Source organism: Balaenoptera ricei, chromosome 2 (assembly GCF_028023285.1).
Source record: "Balaenoptera ricei isolate mBalRic1 chromosome 2, mBalRic1.hap2, whole genome shotgun sequence".
In the NCBI taxonomy this organism is placed as follows: domain Eukaryota; kingdom Metazoa; phylum Chordata; class Mammalia; order Artiodactyla; family Balaenopteridae; genus Balaenoptera; species Balaenoptera ricei.
In genome coordinates this window covers 54,223,061-54,242,392 of record NC_082640.1, presented here as the reverse complement: position 1 = coordinate 54,242,392, position 19,332 = coordinate 54,223,061, and the positions used below count along the sequence as shown (strand labels likewise).

Here is a 19,332-nt window from a genome sequence, read left to right as displayed (position 1 = left end):
CACAGGGACACATCCCCCTCTGACCCTGGACACAGCAGCCTAGGGTCTGAGGGGAGACAATGGTTCATGGGAAGGTGGTCAGGTTGTGACTCTGTGGCCTGTGCTGGGCCCCCACTTACCATCCCTCAGGCACATCTGCCATGCAGTCCCCTAGGACCCCTGGATTACTCGTGACCCGCTGGGCACCTTCTTCCTTTCATTCACTCACTCATTCATTCATCCAGTGTCTGTTGGTTCTGCTGGGCTACGTGCTAAGGGACAAGGCACGACGGGGAGCAAGAGGGCCTGTGACGCCCTCATGCCCTCTGGGCATCTGCAAGTTTCCTCTCTGCGTCTCAGTCACAAGGACTGCATCACTAGAGCAACTCGCCCACCGTGTAGAGTTCTTTAAAGAGAGTGACGGAACCTACACAAGCAGCCCGAGCTGCTCTGCCTTAGTTAGTCCGTGGGAACCAGGGTTTAGCCACGATGCAGCTGCCATTCTAACCCCTGGCGGGCAAAGTCCAGTCCCCATTCCCAAGGGCCCTTGTCACTAGCACCTGTTCCATAAGGATGTGACCCTCAGGTTCCGAAGTGCTGCCATCCTGCTTGTAAGGCCAAGATAGCCCACAGTGGACACACCAGCAGCACCTGCTAAACCCAACAGTGAATTCGGAAAGCCCAAGAATGAACCTCACTCAGTCTGGACCAAGTTGGGCAATTGCCAAATCTCCATAGGCCTTGGCTTCTGCGAGCGTAGACTAGGAGCCACAGATCTGCCAGACGTGGGCTTGAGTACGCCTTAGTACCACCCACACTGCTGCTCTGTCTGCACACTGCCTTGCCACAAGATGTGTGCGAGTGGGAGGCATGTGTGTGTGGTGTATGCACGTGAGTGTGTGCGGTGTGTCGGTAGGTATGGGGGTTGCACACACGTACACATGGATGGGTACACACAGATATACACATCAAGGACAACTGACACGCGTGGAAGTCAAGTAGAAACAGCCTGAGATCTACAAAGATAGAGGTGTTCAATCAGCCTCTGGCATCCACTTTGTGTGTGCCTGGATAAGCCACCTAACTACTAGGAACGTGAACGTAAGTCATCTTGTCTGGAGAACGTGGCTAATGACATAGATGAGTCACCTCTCAGAACTGTCCTTGGGAATCAAACCAATTTTTTCCAGCACGCACTTTTGAATATTAAATATATAGAGTCAAATAAATGTTTGTTAAACAGCTGAATGAATAATATATGTGGTATTTCCTTTAGAAGTATAAAATATTATAAAAATATCAGGAATTTTAAGTATTGGGTTTTTAGATTTGCTCACATTGTAATACATCCTGGGTTTGGAAAACAGAAAGGTGGGAATGGAGGAAAAATAAAAACCCTCTTTCGAAATCTTATAAGGCACATGCAGCTGGTGTGGCAAGCTAATGGTGATGCGGGAGAAGGTTCTGAGAGAACCAGCCTCCACATCTACACACAGGCCCACAGGACCCTGCTGGATACCCGCTCAGCGATGCTTCTCCAGCTAGTTTAGAATGACTGGTTGAGTCCCTAGGAGCTACAGTGCATATGGAATCCACCAGGCCCAGCACACACTGGCCTCAGGGCCTCCGCTTCACCACCTTGAGTTCCTCTTGCTGTACAAGGGTCCAGATCCAGGAAAAGAGATGTTGCCTCATTAAGAAACAGAAAGTCTTTTATCATAATCAATGTTTCAATAGTAGCATTCACCAAAAAGTGGGCCCACCCCCTGCATCACACTTAATACATATTTTTGTGCTATGTTCGAGTTCGAACAGCTGGCTATTTACAGATCTTGACTGGGAAAATATCACATGAACATATAAGAAAGTTCCAGATAAAAGTCCAAGTCTTGTAGCTCAACACCCGTGGGTTGTGTCCACTCTAGCACCTCCTGGGCCCACAGGTTGGAGGCTTATGTGTCCCTTCTAGGGGCAGAACACAAGGAAATTCTAAATCCATGGGTTAAAAAAGTAAAGCTGGACTATTTTCCTTCCCAAAACTCACCTAGCTCTAGGAATTGGCAAACATTTCATAATTTGCTTCATGAAAACAAGTGCCTACCTTTACTAAAAAGAAAAAAAGAAAATGTGAAATTCCCATAATTCCCAAACAGTGTCTGGAGGAAAAGGCATTTCAGAATCAAAGATGAAAAGCACATCTTCTAGTTATTTCGAATAGTCTTCACAAGACATTTACCTTAATTCTCAGAAAAGCCCCTTATACTGCTTTGAGAAGAAGCAACTGCAAACTGCTAAATATAATTATCTTCTAATTAATACAGAAGAAACAACCGCCCTGACACACCTTCTGCTCTCCCTCCACCATGAATGCTCCCTGACCCCAAACCAGGAGAAATGAAGGGCAGGCACGTGTTTTCTCCAGTGCATCTAAATGGCCCAGTTCTGACCACAGCCTACCCTTCAAGGCACCCATGTCTCCATCACACAGACTGCCTTCACCTCAGCTGGGAGCTCAGCTTTTCAGGAGCAACAAAAGATGGGCAAAGGAGAAGTGCTCAGGACTTTCAGAGAACGGCCACCTTGGGTGTGAGACCAGGAAAACACCCTTCACTCATTTCTTCATGCAGTGGAATCTTCACATATTTCAAGAATCAGCCCGAATGCCATCTTCTCTCCTCCACTGAGCACCTGTGAACGCTCAAGGGGACCAGATGCCCAGGCTCTGAGCACCTGCACCAGGGAAGGTGGGCAGGCAGCCTGCCCGCGGGCCTCCTCACCCACTCCACCAGGCCACACGCACAGGGTGCGCACTGGCCTTCAGGCTGCCCATCCCCTCACCCTGCCCATAGCCCGGCCTCCCAGAGGTCAAGCTGGTTTTGCTGGCTGAATGGATGAATACTTTGAGATTCTTGCGATGGTCAAACATTCCTTGTGGGGTGATGGTTTTAAATGAAGTCCTAACTAACCAAATATTTTAAAGAGAAGAACACTTTCGTTGGTGCCAGTTGGGGCTCTGAAATGACGTCCTCACAAATTTTCTAACTATAGTGGAAGTGAAGGTAAAAAGTTCGACTGAATGATTTCTTTGAGGAAGACCACAGTAGAACATATCAGTAAGAAAAAAAGCAGTAAGCAATCACCATTTAAGTAATATTGAAAGTTAAATGTGTCCTATTTACTTTCACAAGTGCCAAATATATCAGCAGGCTGAGAGCACACAGCCCCCGATTTAACTGTTGGTTCCCATGCTGTACTACACAACAAGGCCCTTCATTTCACAGTATGAAAATAACACCACCATGAGTCACCACTGGGTAGCAAGGTTACTTCCCAGTTCTAGGGTTTGTTCTCACTGTTGCATTTGCTTTCTTCAAGGTCTCACTATGGCCTTACTGTGCTAGGGGTATTTTGGATGAAGCAGCTAGGCATAAATTAACGGTTAAATGAGCAAAAACGGATGACAGGTTTCCCCCACTATCCAAAAGCAGAGTGTTTCTATGAAACCTTTCCTGACCTGAAATGGCATAAGTGAAGAAGCAATTACCTTATGACACATCTGGCAAGGGATGCGCAAAAATAAATCTAGATAAAGCACAGATGCTCACACAGTTCAAAGCTACTTGATGCAGAGATGCTGAGTGTGGATCCCGGAGAAGGAGCTTGGTGGTGTCACTCTTTGAGGTGTGCATTGCCTCTATTACCGCTCGCTGCAAAACAAACGCTATTTTTGATTTTTGCCTTTTTTCATAAAAGCAAAAATCCTCTTTGGATTTCCTTTGGTTAGCAAAAGGGAACGCAAAAAAATAAATAAATAAAAGTAAAAACAAAGTGGCATAAACCGAACTTTCGAAAAGTGGGGGACACCTGTACTTCAGCACAACTTATCCATCAACTCTCATCAAAACACTCTCCCGTTTGTCTCCTGTTTCCCAGGTGAGAAAGCAGTTTGTATAAGGAACTAGTGATTCACAACTCATGTATTTTTATGCCAGTATTTTCCCCCATCAGGTGACCAGCCTGGATATATGATATTTTTATGCCAAATGCTGTCTATTCTTTGGGGGAACTTAGAAGAAGTTTCTTGGAGAAGGTGGAGTTTTGCTTTAGGATTAAAGGCTGGGGGGATTCACACGCGCTAACATCAGCACAGGCTTTCCTGGGTTTGAGGAAGATCGACACGGTTGGGAGGATGTGATGTGCTCACTGACTGGCCGTGAAATGGGGGTATGCAGAGACGCCACAAGTGGGCAATAAGGTCCTTACAGGAGGCGGCCCACATGGTGGGGAGGGGAGACATGATGGCTGCATGGGAGGATCCCTGCTTGTGTTCTCTGAAGCCTGAGCCCTGCGGAAGCTTCCAGCACTGGGACAGTCTGCACTCTAAGTAAGAGCACCCTGGGCGGCCCCAGATGGGAGGGTGGGAGGTGGGGAGGGGGGACCACCCCCCGAAAGAACCCAGCTGAGTGTGGGATGGTGGGGGCCGCATGTCAGAGTGGAGGAGTCCCCAAGAGATGGGATACAGGAGGGAGCCTGTAAGGCCCGTACCTCCCACAAAGAGTCTAGTGGGAGCAGGGTGGGAGTGGCGAGCGATGCACTGAGGGCACCAGGGACAATTACTGACGGCAGAGTGATGGAGGACACACATTTCACTTTGACTTTCTCAAAATTACGGTGTTTCTTTTAAAACTAAAGACGAGGGCTTCCCTGGTGGCGCAGTGGTTGAGAATCTGCCTGCCAATGCAGGGGTCACGGGTTCGAGCCCTGGTCTGGGAAGATCCCACATGCCGCGGAGCAACTAGCCTGCGCGTCTGGAGCCTGTGCTCCGCAACAAGAGAGGCCGCGATAGTGAGAGGCCCGCGCACCGCAATGAAGAGTGGCCCCCACTTGCCACAACTAGAGAAAGCCCTCGCACAGAAACGAAGACCCAACACAGCCATAAATAAATAAATAAATAAATAAATCAAAGGTTAAAAAAAAAAAACTAAAGACGAGAAAAATCAAATGAGCAACCAACCTTAAGAACTCCATCCACTTCACCACAAACTTGCTGTGAGCTAACATTAACAAAGGGCTCATTTATGTAAGGATGGCTTTTTTTTTTTTTTTGGTAAAGTCTATCTTCAAGGTAACATGTAATTAAATTTCTGCTTTAATTTTTTAATATGTGCTCATATTCCTTTCCTTCTTGGGAAAACCTCAAACTCACTACATAGATGCACCATGTGCCTGAGAACAGTGCTCATCACCCTGGATACGCTGAGAGGCGGGAAGATGTTTCCATGACCACTGTTCATCTTTGGTCTAGCAGCACATGGTAATTTTTTTTTTAACATCTTTATTGGGGTATAATTGCTTTACAATGGTGTGTTAGTTTCTGCTTTATAACAAAGTGAATCGGTTATACAAAACATATGGAACGCTTCACGAATTTGCGTGTCATCCTTGCACAGTGGCCATGCTAATCTTCTCTGTATCGTTCCAATTTTAGTATATGTGCTGCCGAAGCGAGCACAGCACACGGTAATTTAAGCATGAGGACTTGTTGCTAAAAATCCTGAAGTAGAAACGAGAAGGGGATGGAAGATACTTTGCCCCCTTTCCCATGGCCTGTATTCTCAGTTCTGCCGTCGCAGAACTGCGTGGTTAGATCCCGGCTGGCGGCCGATACAGAAGTGGTCTGCCTTGGGGTCACCCACACTGCAGACTATATGCACTTCAGGTAGATCTAGGACATGTATGGTAAACCACTTGACATAAGAAATTAATTACAAGAACTTTTTCCCCAAAAATGACAACGTGCATTTTAGAATCTAGTTTTCAAAGTCAGGGTCTTCAACTAGAGATGAAGGCTTGATGGCAGTTTCCCCATCACTGAATGTTAACTCCCTGTGATCCATGTAAGTGTTACAGAGTGGGGGGTGAGAAATGAGGAGGCCAGAGCAGGAAAACTATCCCCGAACTCCTCATCTCCTGCAAACCTTCTAATAAGACCTGCTGCCGAAAGCCCAAGGGCCTGGTTCAAGTTTCCTTAACTTTCCCGTCTGTGGTTACCTGATAGTACAGCAGCGGGGTTGCCAGGAGACGGAGTACAGGGATGAAGGCGGGGATGAATTACCAAATGGACGATTTGAGCCTGATGTGTCTACACTGCTTAGAATTCAAAGCTGCTGGTAGGCAGTTCAAGAGCAAGCCAATCCTCTCACCTGCATATTTAAGGTTCCTTTAAATCTGAAGATGTTCTGGGAAATACACATCTATACTTGTTTATTTTCAAAGTGTAACAATGCCCACAGAGCTCTGGGCACACAGACTGTTTTGCAACTTAAATATATACGATGAAACTATGATTCTATGTCCACAGGGCTTTACCTCCTACCTGCCTACAACAAACAATGCTTGTACCACAGTCTGAAAACAGAGCACACAGTCCTGGCCAGGACTTATGAGACGAGGTCTCCCGGGTCTGATGGAAAAGGCTTCCATAGAAAGTACTACTACTGGGATCCAGGGGGTGACCACTGGGTGGCCAGAAATTCATCTGCAAAGCCAGGGAGGTGAGGCATGCAAAGACACACCATAATTATGCCTAGAAGCCAAGTGTAGCACAGCCTTCCCTTTAACCACAGCCTGACAGAAGCAGAGAAGTAACTGCCTTGATCTGGAGTCAGCACAAGTCTCCTAGCCATGACAACAGTGTGTGTTTAAATGAGGTGGAGGACATGTGTCATCCAGCAGGGGTCACAGGTGACCTGACACCACCTTAGCAGAAATTTCTCTTCACTTCACTAATTACAACCCATTAACAGCCTTAAGCCACCAGACAATGGGGTCCAGTGAGCATAGGTCCCAGAGGGGTCAGTGTGGGTGGAACACAGGAGGCAGGGAAGGCCAGCATCAGGGACACTGCAGGAGCCCAGAAGGGAGCTGCCGGGATGTCCCAGGCAGACGTGGACCACTCGGGCTCTTGCAGGCTCTCTACAGATACAGAGCTGGGTGATTAAGAGGAAGAAGGCCAGAGGCAAACTTTGCTGACTGGCCAGTTCCTGGCCACAGAGAGAGTGAAGCATCCCACCAAGACATACAGCAGAGGTGGGAAAAGAAAAGAGAGGAAAAAACTAAGAGAAACAGGAGATGAAGACAGAGAGGGAAGAGAGAGGAGAGAGACAAAACGATCAGGGCAGGGCCTGATCGTTTACAAGAAAAAAAATTTACAAGAAAAAAATTAAAAAGCACTAGTGAGATTGTGGGGAGGAAAAGCTTCAGGGACCCAGAAACATCACAAGCGTCAGGGACACAGGGACAGTGTACATGGGTCATCGGACACACGGGGACCGACATCACACCTAATCCAGCTGTACCACAGCTCACTCCCCCAGTCACTGTGTGTCTCCCCAGGCCCAGCCCCACTGCTCTCCACTCTGTGAGGCCGGGGAAACTGAGGTACGGGCTGGAAGATGCCAGCCGGCAGAGTGCACGGCATCATGCAGGACCTGGAGCGATGGCGATGCTTGCTCAGTGCCTGGTCCATGTTTCTCCCCACACAGCTCCTCTGAAGTGGACACAGTTGATCAGGAGACACAGCGAACATTTACAGGAGCAAAGATGACAGCTGTAGTGCCTGTCTGGCCCGCTAAAAAACTGATGCCTAGGAGTTAGTTGTTTTTTTGTTTGTTTGTCTTTTAAACAGTTTCCTTAGTTTCTGACTATCCTCTGATAAAGAGCACGGTATCAATCACACTTTAAAAATAAGTCAGGAAACAGGAACCTCACTCAGATTCTTACCATGTTAAAGAACACTTCTGTAGTTTGGATATCATGCCCTGTGCTGAGTACAAAGCTCGATTTGTTTCTGCTTTGTAATGTAGAGTGTTATGTTCTACCACTGCTACACAATCACTTTGAGGAAACATTACTATAAAAATAAATAAGTTTCTTTTTTCATTCAAAGCGAGGGAAAATAACAAGGATGCCCTAAGCACACCCACAAACCTTTTCCAAGAACACTTGTATTTGTCCCTGGGCTGGCAAGAATGTTTTGCTGATGATATCAAAGTCCTTTAATTTATCTACGATCAATCAGACTTAAACACTGAGGAAAAAATATTCATTCTGTTCCACTTTAAATTAAAACAAGCTATTTTTGGGGTACTAGGCTGTCTTTATTTTTCTTTGAACACAGGGGAATACGCTACTCTGAGACCTGGCTGTGAAAGGGCAGCAAAACGCACTATTAATCTCTGAGTTGGAGTTTTAGAAAAGACAAAGTATAATTCCATTTTCAAAAATGATTGCCAACTTCCACTGTTGACCAAGTGGAATATACAGGATTTATTCTCCACTTTGAAACAAGTAAGAAGCTGGGACAAAATACATTTTTAAAAAATGGTTTTCAGGACTTCCCTGGTGGTGCAGTGGTTAAGAATCCGCCTGCCAATGCAGCAGACACGGGCTCAAGCCTGGTCTGGGAAGATCCCACATGCCACGGAGCAACTAAGCCCGTGCGCCACAACTACTGAAGTCCACGTGCCTAGAGCCCCTGCTCCACAACAAGAGAAGCCACCACAATGAGAAGCCCGCCACTGCAACGAAGAGTAGCCCCTCTCACCACAACTAGAGAAAGCCTACGCACAGCAACAAAGACCCAGTGCAGGCAAAAATAAATAAGTAAATAAATTTTTTTTAAAAAATGGTTTTCAGACACTGGACAGCAGGAAGCTGTGAGAGGGGAGCAACTGAGGTGAGCCCCACACTTGCCCTTCTTTATTATCTGAAGGGTCTCAGGCTGCAGACAGGATGGGGAACCAGGCAGAGCCCTCGGTCTCCCCAGGCTGGTGGGGGACAGAGCTGAGGATCCAGGGAGACCAAGGTCGCTGCAGTTTGCGGGGCAGGGTGCCAAAAAGGGAGAGCTGCCCGGAGTGGCCAGCTGCTCTGGAGACCAACGGAGGGTCCCCTGAGGAAACAACCCAAGGCCAGGGAAAGAACCACCTGAAAAAAAGCAAAGGAAAGATCTCTGAATTTCCCAGTGGTCCAGGAATAGTCCTTGCTGTCACCAGCTAGGGTAGAAAGTTTCTTAGTTCAAAGTGTACAGAAGTGTCCAACAGCTTATAAAGTAAAATTCATAACACCTGGCCTGGTGATAAAAAAAACACAGGCATGCAAAGAAGAAGAAAAATAATCAAGAAAATAAAAATCAAGCAATACAAACAGATGCAGAAATGATACAGATGACAGAATGAGTAGGGCACTAACATAGTTGTGACAACTGTAATCTGTGTGTTCAAGAAACTAGAGGAAAGATGAAATTGTTAAGTAGACATTTGGAAGAGATTTAAAAAATAAAGACCCAAACCAAACTTCTAGAGTTGAAAACTACAAAGTCTGAGATGAAAAACCCACTGGATGAGATTAACGGCAGATTAGACACCTTAAAAGAAAAAAATTAATTAACTTGAAGACACAGAAATAGAAACTATCCAATATGAAAAATAGATTTATAAAAAAGATGGGAGGGGCTTCCCTGGTGGCGCAGTGGTTGAGAATCTGCCTGCCAATGCAGGGGACACAGGTTCAAGCCCTGGTCTGGGAAGATCCCACATGCCGTGGAGCGACTAGGCCCGTGAGCCACAATTACTGAGCCTGCGCGTCTGGAGCCTGTGCTCCGCAACAAGAGAGGCCGCGATAGTGAGAGGTCTGCGTACCGCGATGAAGAGTGGCCCCCACTTGCCGCAACTAGAGAAAGCCCTCACACAGAAACGAAGACCCAACAGAGCCATAAATAAATAAATAAATAAATAAAATTTTAAAAAAAAAGATATATTATTAAAAAAAAAAAAAAAAGAAAAAAAAAAAGATGGGAGGGTATAAAAAGAGCATCAGTAAGCTCTGGGACAACTTCTAGTAGGCTAGTACATCTGAAATAGAGTTGGGGGGTGGGTGGGGGAGCAGAGAAAAATGGATGAAGAAATAATGACCAAAAATTTTCCAAATTTGATGAAAACTATAAATCACAGATTCAAAAAACTCAATAAATCCCAAGCACAAGAACAAGAAGAAAACGACACCCCAGGCAAATCATATTCAAACTGCTTAAAAATCAATGACAGAGAGAATCATAAAAATAGAGAAAAAAATATATTACGTACAGAGAAGCAAAGACAAGAATGATAAACTTGTCATTGGAAACACCGAAGCAAAAAAGACAGTGAAGCAACACCTTCAAAGTATTGAAAGAAAAAACTGTCCACCTATAATTCTACACCCAGTGAAAATATATTTTGAAAACAAAAAAGAAATAAAGACTTCTTCAGACCTAGAAAAATGGAAAGAATTCATCCCAGGTAGACCTGTACTCTGGGAAAGGAAATGGAAACCCTTCGGGAAGAAGGAACGTCACACCAGGTGGAAATCTGCTTGCACAGAAGTGATGACAGGCATCAGAAACGATGCCCACCACCCGGTGTCAGCAGTGACGTCTGCAGATCAACGCCTTTGGGTCTGCAGTCCAAATCCTCACTTGCCCTTTTCCTCAGGACCACCCATGCCAACCCGGGCCTCATTTTCTTGCGATTTTTTTTAAGTTGCTCTGGAAAATACATGTTTCCTTGTGATCCCTGAGGTTTCCACGTCTTCAAGCTGGGCAGAAGGGAGTCTGTTACTTCGAAAGATAAATGAATAAGCCTTCTTAAATTTCAATTAGACCACTTTGGATTTCCCTTGGAACTATTTCTGGTTTGGGAACTTATTTTGTGTACAAAAAGAGGAAATTCTTTTGCATTTCCATTTTTGGGGACAGACAGAAGATAAAGGCAGAGCCAGCCATATTAACCTGGTATTGTGAAGTTTGTCAGAGTCTGGGACCAATGTTTAAAAATTAATAGGAAAATGCACAAATATCTGCACTATTTGTGTAAGGTGTATACCTCCCAAACACAAAATGTCCATTTGGCTTGTGAAGAATATGTAAGAAGGTTCTCTCAAGAAGCTAGAACATCCTTTCAAGATAAAAAGATATTACAGTCAAATTTTTTGCTGTTTGCTAAAATCAATTTGATTAAATTGAACTCTCTCCACCCCCTCACCCTCTACCAAGTTGACATCAAGCCACTGAGCACTCAGAAGTTAAATTCCATAAAACACAAGCAGCTGTGCTCCATCAAAACAAAACCAAAAATTGACACAACTAACTATTCACTTAACCCAATTAGTTGAGGTTATTGATCAGTTGAGATTATCAATACTCAAAATGATTAACGTAACTTCATATTCTAAACCAGGAGAAATCTGTGTGGCATTCTAGGGAGGGGACCCAGGGAGGTGACAGGAGAACCAGAAAGCTGCAGCCACAGATCGGCTACTTGCACATTTAGGCCTGTGTTCTCATTTCATAACGGCATTGATTTCTCGTTGCATAAAGGAGGGATTGTGGCTCTACAACCATCTCAAGGTTCTACTTTGGACACTTCTAAAATAGTATCTACAGAGTCAATGGGGGGCCTGTTCCATGGGAGTGTGAAGGTCTCAAACCAGTGGTCCACAGTAACCTCTGCCTTCAGAGTTCAAAAAAAGAGACTTATAAAAAGACATTTATAAAAATCTTGATGTCCACTTTGTTGTGAAACTCAGTCAGCACTGCAACTGCACAGGAACAAGGGGCATGTCTCGGGGCCGGGCTGGCCTCTGCAGCACAGTATCGTCCATCATGGGGTCTGGGTGCCTGCACAGCCTGACACCTCCGGGGGGACACACCCTTCTCCCAGACTCTCCCCTCAGCCCCTCCCAACAGCTCCACTCACTCCCAGGAGTGGCCAGGCAGGAAGAAGATGGAAAACTTAAATGCACCAACTTTGTTATCTATTAGCAGATGGTCTTAACATTGCAGACGGCAAAGAAGCTTAGAGCTCACCTCTTCCAACTCTCACCAGACACACCAGATCACCTCTCCTCACACCAGTTCACCTCTCCTGGTTATTACAGGACACGGGCTAAAACCAAACTCAGGAATGAATTCTGCAAACATCCTTTATTAAGCTTATTGTAATGATTAGATGTTCCACACATGTGAAAAGTGGCTTTTTCCAAGAAAATGATATTACGTTGGAAATGTTAAAAACAAAAGACTGGTTTTATTTATTAGCCATTTTCGAGGAAATGTTAACTTTACCAAGGAACTAGCTTCCCTCCTTAGGATGATACGTTTTGCTTTACACAGGCTATTATTATCTTTGTGTTTTAAATTGATGGGTCAATTCAGTTCCAACTCTTGCAAATGAAAGGAAATTTTGCCTTTCCAATTCTAGGCTGATAATCTGAGGGTTACTCTGACAATTGTGTCTTATGGAAGGAATTTTAAGGAGGAAAATTACGTAAATCTTTTTTAAACCAGAAATTTCCATCATAGGGGATCTAGAATGCCTATAGTAAATAACTTACAGAAGACTTAAAATATTTCTAAAAGTGAGATATACCTGTTCCTTTATTATCAATAATAGTTAACATTTATAATTTAAAATGTTTGAAGTTGGTGAACAGAACTTGCAGAGCAATAAAACTTACGATGAATAAAATGACTGACCTTTTGTTGCTTTTCTGGTTTTGCTTTTAAAACAAAAGTGGAAAAATATGAAAAACCAAATGAACTCATAAATTTTCCTTTCTGTGCCTAAAGAATATAATTGGTTTTATGTAAGGCAAAAATCCAGATTTCTGTTAATGATGGGCACAGTAAAAATAAATGAAATACAGAATTTTCTTAAAAAATACAAGTTTTTTAAGAGTATACATTGGTTTGATATTTTCAAAAATATTGCCATGCTTTTAATATCTCTTTAAAAGGTAACCGTCAACCATGCCACAGATTTGGTTACATCTCTCCCTAACCTGCTACATCAAATACTATGCTACACAGTTCTGAGATAACATGACATTACGAAAAAATTTTAAGTGAGAAAAACTGATTTTTTTGTCCTATCTGTATGAATTTTTGAGGTGTGACCTATCTGCAAAGTGAAAAGATCTAAGATCTCCACATTTAGAGAATTATTCTCATTAGGAGTAGAAAAGCCTACTATAAGAATGGGTGTGAGAATTTCTGTTATAGCTTACTCTGGGCTACAAAAGGTGTGGGTCCCACCCTAGAATTTGATCATCTGTAGGAAAAAAATTCTGCTCGAATTTTACAATCTACTAGTCTTTGTAATCTATTTATAGTGCAATTCTCCCTCTCTCTTTTAACAAACAATGCAGTCCATAACCCACTAGAAGGTGGGTTTAAATAGGTCAGTTTAATAGATCAATTTCCAACTTTGATAGCATGAAGACTATGAAAATACTATTCATTTTGGGAAATGAAAGTTCACATAACATACTTAATCTTACAAAAGTGTCTAAAAATGATTTATAAAATCATTTACTTCATAAGAACAACAACTGCCCAAATGCACACACACTACCAGCTCTTTCTTTTCTCCAAACTCTCTAGTCCACCCAGATCATAGCTGGAAGGACACTGGTCACCTCCATGGTTCAACTATCAGTTCACCTCTTCATAGATGGAAATCCAGGTGGGTGCACATTATTTGACCTTCCCAGGGTCAGAGTCCTTATCTCTACAATGGGAACAAGACCAAATAGGGCTCTTTAGAAGAAGGGTGCTAAAGAATTTGAAAGGTTATTTTTCGTAATTAAATGTAGAATGCTACGATGATGATAAAGTTCTACTTGTACATTCCTTTAGATGGAATATCTAATGTATTCATTTTTGGTTTTCACTATAAATTAGTTTTAATATTCTAGTAAACTGATTTTTCATTGAATTTGCTTGAAACAACTGGAAGATTAATTTACAAACACAAAAAGCCACCTAAAAAAGCATAATTAACCTATACCATTATTTATTTGATCTTAGGTTCCATTAAAATGAACCTTAGGGATAATTTTACATTGCTAATTTATTTTTATGCAAACAATATATAAAAATAAAAGTATTTGTTCATTATGGGATACATTTAAAGCAAATTGAAACCAAAAGAAATTTTAATGTGGGAAAATATATTATAGGACAAATATCAATATATGAGAAAATAATTTTTTAGACAGTAAATTAATATTAAACAAATATTTTTAAACAAAAGACACTAAAGGAATAGATCATACTATAGTGGTAAATATAAATACATATAGATGAATATAAGTATGACAGAACTATCATGATATGATCAAAATCAAAAACTTCAATGAAAGAGCCACATGCAATTGAACAGCATACTTCTACATCTGTAATCACTAGCTCAAAAATCTGGGGGAGGAAGCTTGTCCAAGGAAGGCAGACCATTCACAATAGCACAAAAATTACAAACGTAAAGAAATGAATTTAAAAATTACTGTGCAGAATCTTTATGAAGGAAACGGCAGTGCTTTCTGAACAACTTAAAAGGAAAACCTGGCTAATATGAGGACCACCATGGCCTTAAATGGAAACACATTACACCATATTGATGTTGATTCTCCTTCTATCAGAGCAAGCCCAATCAAAACTCCACAGGGACGTTTTTTTGGTGACATTTTTTCAACCCATTTATATTGGCTTGAAAATATTTCTAATATTTACATGGAAAAATAAATAGGTGAAAATACCTAAGAAAACAATTTAAGTGGAGTGATTTTTCATCACCACATGTTAAAATGCTTATAAATGTGCAAAGGAATATGCAGGGTAAGACTGGTGGTCTGGAGTAAAAAAACGAAAAAAATGAATACAATGAAAGTAGGATTTTAAATTGGTGAGAAAAAAATTCAATAAATTCTTCTTGGAAAATTTATTATTTGAAGGGAAAAACATACTTTCTACCCTCACAAAATACACTGTAAAATGTTTGAGAGAAATTAAAACAAAATCATAAGGAAAACAAAAATGAATGTAAGTGACTATTTGTACGTTAGTTAAAGGTTTGGAAGAACTTTGTAAGTTAAAAGGTATAAAAAACTAAAGATTGATTGATATGACTATATGAAAGTTTTCAACTTTTATGTGTCAAAAAACACTCAACAAAACTGAAAGTAATGATTCAGTGGGAAAAATACCTGCAACATATATACTAGATAAAAATTAGTATACATGATGGTATATGTTTATATATCTTATAAATTTAATGAAAAGTAAACAATTATTTTTTTAAACTGGGGAAAAACAGGTGATTTTAAAAGAAACATAAAGCCAGTAACACTAAGGAAATAATGTACAATCTTACCATCAAAGAGACACAAATTAAAAATAAGAAGGTGCCATTTTTGCCTGCCTTTAGGCAAAGACTAAAAATAAGCTGGGGGCCAATGTCAGTGAGGGTGGGGGGGTCTCTGAAACTGGCCCCCAGCTTATTTTTGACACTCTGACAATTGGGGCATCTATATTGGAAAGGCTTTTTCCTTCAGATTTCAGGAGGCCTGTAGGAATACATCCAGCAAAAACAACAAGATCACACAAGGATCGTATAGGAATGCATAACCCGTTCAGAAATTCATGAACAATGAAGTAAATGGAACAATCATTAGAGCAGAAGCTTTGTAGTCTTTAAAAATCATATTTTTGCAGAATATTTCATGATACATAAAACATAACAAGGCAACAAACACGGAATACAAAACTATAAGCACATGAGGACGGTAAAAGTCTCTGAGTGACAGGAAAGGTTGCACATGATTTGTATTTACTTCTTTCTGAATTACTATATGTTCCAAATGATCTATAGTAAACATGTATACATTTTAGAAACATAATATTTATGTATGTATGCATTAAATAGGTATTATTATGTACTTATGTATTCATTTGCTATTTATTTAAGTATGTACATATTTGTAAATAATATATATTGTGTGGTGCTAAGCTGTCACCCAGTACTTCTAAAAATACTAATGATTAATGATAAAATTAATGCTATGTCATAATCTATGTTTGTTTCAGTATTACATGAAAATTTAGCCTGGCTATGTAACTTCTGGACTTTATTATCTGACCCACGCTTTGTCCTCCTACCCCTGCTGACCAGGGGCATCACAAGGACCCAATGTGCCTTTATGCATCTCACAACAAGGCTAGGAGGTAGGTAATATTCCCATTTTACAGAGAAATACAGGCTTCAAGCATCATGCCCAAATTCACATAACTAGCATCTAAGCACAGCTGGAGCCAAAACACAGGTCTGTCTCACTCCATAAGCATATTAAGTCTTGTTCTCTCTCTCTCTCAGAACCTACAGCTTAGAAAATAATGTCAATAGGGAAAATTATCTTACATATAACAATTTCCCGTCATCTTTTATACCTTATACAAAGCAGTGTATTGCCAATTCATAGCTGAATCAATGTTTGAATGTTTAACTGTGGTAAACAGTACAGCCAAACTGAATTGCTAATTCCAACCGAACGTAAAAACAAATCTAGATTCCTATGCAATGTCTTTCTTACACTACATTTTCTATCTAAAGTTGCAAATCTACCTTCATTAAGTTATGACCCATTTAACCTAAATAAGAAATCTTGATGCCTCTACAATATGCAAACTTTCAGAAGTTAACCAAATATTTAAAGAAACTCATTTTTTACATATTCTAGTAGACTTTAAAGTTTAGAAACCTCAAGAGTGAAAGAGGGGCTTCCCTGGTGGCGCAGTGGTTAAGAATCTGCCTGCCAATGCAGGGGAAACGGGTTTGGGCCCTGGAGATCCCACATGCTGCGGAGCAACTAAGCCCATGCACCACAACTACTGAAGCCCGCGCACAGCAACGAAGAGTAGCTCCTGCTTGCCACAACTAGAGAAAGCCCGCATGCAGCAACGAAGACCCAACGCAGCCAAAAATAAATAAATAAATAAACAATTTTTAAAAAGAAGAGAAAATACTTTGAGATTAATGCAAACGAAAACACAACCACCAAAACTTACAGAATGTGGCTAAAAGGGGTGTAAAACAGAGGGGAATTTAACATGCTATGTTAAGTATCATTTGTACTGGTTTTTTCAATTATAAGTACTCCCATGGAATTATCAATAAAAGTATTTTTAAATATACTTTAATAAATACATTAATATTCCAAGAAATGAATGTACTGTAATACCTAACCATTATGCTAATTTAGCAGCATTTAAGTTATGTTCTATTTTTGCTGTTGTACAAACTATCTTTGGACACTTTAATCTGTGACTGCATTAAAGATTATTTTCTCAGGATAGATTTATAGAAATGGAACATTCACTCAGAAAGTAGGTATTTCTATGGCTGGCGATACCTGGCAACCTTCTGTTCATTGTGTATGAAGCCATGTCCAGCATCTCACACATGCTGGAAATGTGTGGGAGAAGGAATAGTGGCAGATGTTGTGATTCCACTGTGCTTGCGAGAACCAACACGGGGAGCAGGGGAGAGGAGGCCAGTTGTACTCCTTTCTTTCCCATTTTTCTTGCAATAACACAAGTATGTCCAAAGAGTGCTTTTTTTAAAAAAATTATTTATTTATTTATTTATTTATTTATATTTTGGCTGCATTGGGTCTTCACTGCTGCACGCAGGCTTTCTCTAGTTGCAGCAAGCGGGAGCTACTCTTCATTGCTGTGCACAGGCTGCTCATGGCGGTGGCTTCTCTTGTTGCAGAGCACGGGCTCTAGGCGTGTGGGCTTCAGTAGTTGTGGCATGCTGGCTCAGTAGTTGTGGCTTACGGGCTCTAGAGCACAGGCTCAGTAGTTGTGGCGCACAGGCTTAGTTGCTCCATGGCATGTGGGATCTTCCTGGACGAGGGCTCAAACCCGTTTCCCCTGCATTGGCAGGTGGATTCTTAACCACTGCGCCACCAGAGAAGTCCCAGAGTGCTTTTTTTATAACGGAATTTTTACAAAGCTTGGCCACACCTGTCTGGGAGGAGGGGAAGGTGTCAGTTCAGGTGTCTTCATGGCAGGTAGTGATGTCACCAAGGAGGAGGGCAACCCCTGAAAGCACCCAAGGAGTAATGCTACCAGGACTTTGCATCCTTTTAACCTAAAGTTATACTGAGGAGGAAGTGTCAGCTCCATTTTAAAGATTAGTAAAAACAAGGCCCCCAGTAAAGCCTTAAATAGGTGAGGCAATGGTTAATGAGCATTGTGACATTATTTGTTCCTTAAAATATACCTTATGTATGTATGCCTTGAGCATGTTTAGGAGGCAGGTGGGCTCCCCTCGAGGGGCCAGGTGTGCAGCCAAGCTCTTGCTCCTGTGGAGTTCACACTCTAATGGGGGGCGGGGGGGCAGTGCTGCAAAACAACCAACAGTGGACTGTGGTGAGTGGTGTCAGAATAAACGGAGCAGGATGCAGGGAAGGGCTCCTGAGGACACGACACTGGAACCCAGATGTGGATGACACTGTGTGGGACAAGCCAGGGAGCGTGGGGAAGGTTCCAGAAAGGGCAGCTGCCCAGGGCCCTGAAGTGGGCACAGCCCGGAGGCCAATGTGGGGTGGGTGGTGGGGGGGCGAGGACAGGAGGGAGGGAGACAGGCAGCAGCCAGCTCGGTAAAGAGCCCCTGTGGCCAGGAGAGGGCTTTGGGTCTTCCTCCGGGTGGGAGGGGAGGCAGGGAGGCTTCGGAGCAGAAGCCTGTGAGATCTGCTTTAGGTTGTAAGGCATCACTGCTGGGTAGAGGGTATGTGGTGCGCACTGGGGGCAGGGGCGGAGGCACAGGCCAGCTGGGTCAGTGGAGGTGGAGGGGTGACAAGTGAGGGACGCAGGGAGGGAAAACCATCTGGAGCTAGGCTCCATCTATGAAGCAAAGGGGTAGTGAGGACAGCCCCGCCCCCTCCACAGCACAAGCACACCAGAGGCTTAACTGCAGGAGACGCAGTGCCCACAGGCAGTGCCTGGCACCATGCCCCATCCTCCCTGTCTCTTCACTCAGCATATGTCCCCAGATGCCACACCTCTGCTCTACTAATGGGCATCTTTCTGTGGGACCCCTCCCCTTCTCTCACTGCGGGTTGAGGGTCCTTGGTCCAGAACTCTAAGTCTATAATTTTCCCACACCCAAGAAGACATGACACTACAAAATTACCTCTTTTTGTTTTCATTATTAGACCCTTTTAAAATATTAGCTTTAGGAAGCTTCAATATCTAAGAGCTTATGGGAGTCAACATTCCACATCTAAGGAATCCATTTCCTCAGATGCACAAAAAATACCAGAAAACAGTTGGCCGAGCTGACAGTGCTCTCAGAGGACCATCCACCCTCCTCCAGCTTCATGGCTTCGCCATGTGCCAGGCTTCCTGCATCCGACAGCCCATCCGCATCACTCGAAGCTAAAACTGTAATTGGGGTGCATGACGAATCCACAGTGAAA

General features: G+C 42.7%; 1 protein-coding gene and 1 non-coding gene across 2 annotated transcripts in view; both read right to left on the bottom strand.

Annotated features, from left to right (window-relative positions):
- Nucleotides 1-19,332, bottom strand: part of ATP10A (ATPase phospholipid transporting 10A (putative)) — a 171,964-nt gene that overhangs the window by 125,138 nt on the left and 27,494 nt on the right. The gene's annotated exons all lie outside the window — the stretch shown is intronic.
- Nucleotides 5,385-5,491, bottom strand: LOC132361899 (U6 spliceosomal RNA). The gene has a single exon (XR_009502163.1). It is a non-coding gene; the product is annotated as a U6 spliceosomal RNA (small nuclear RNA).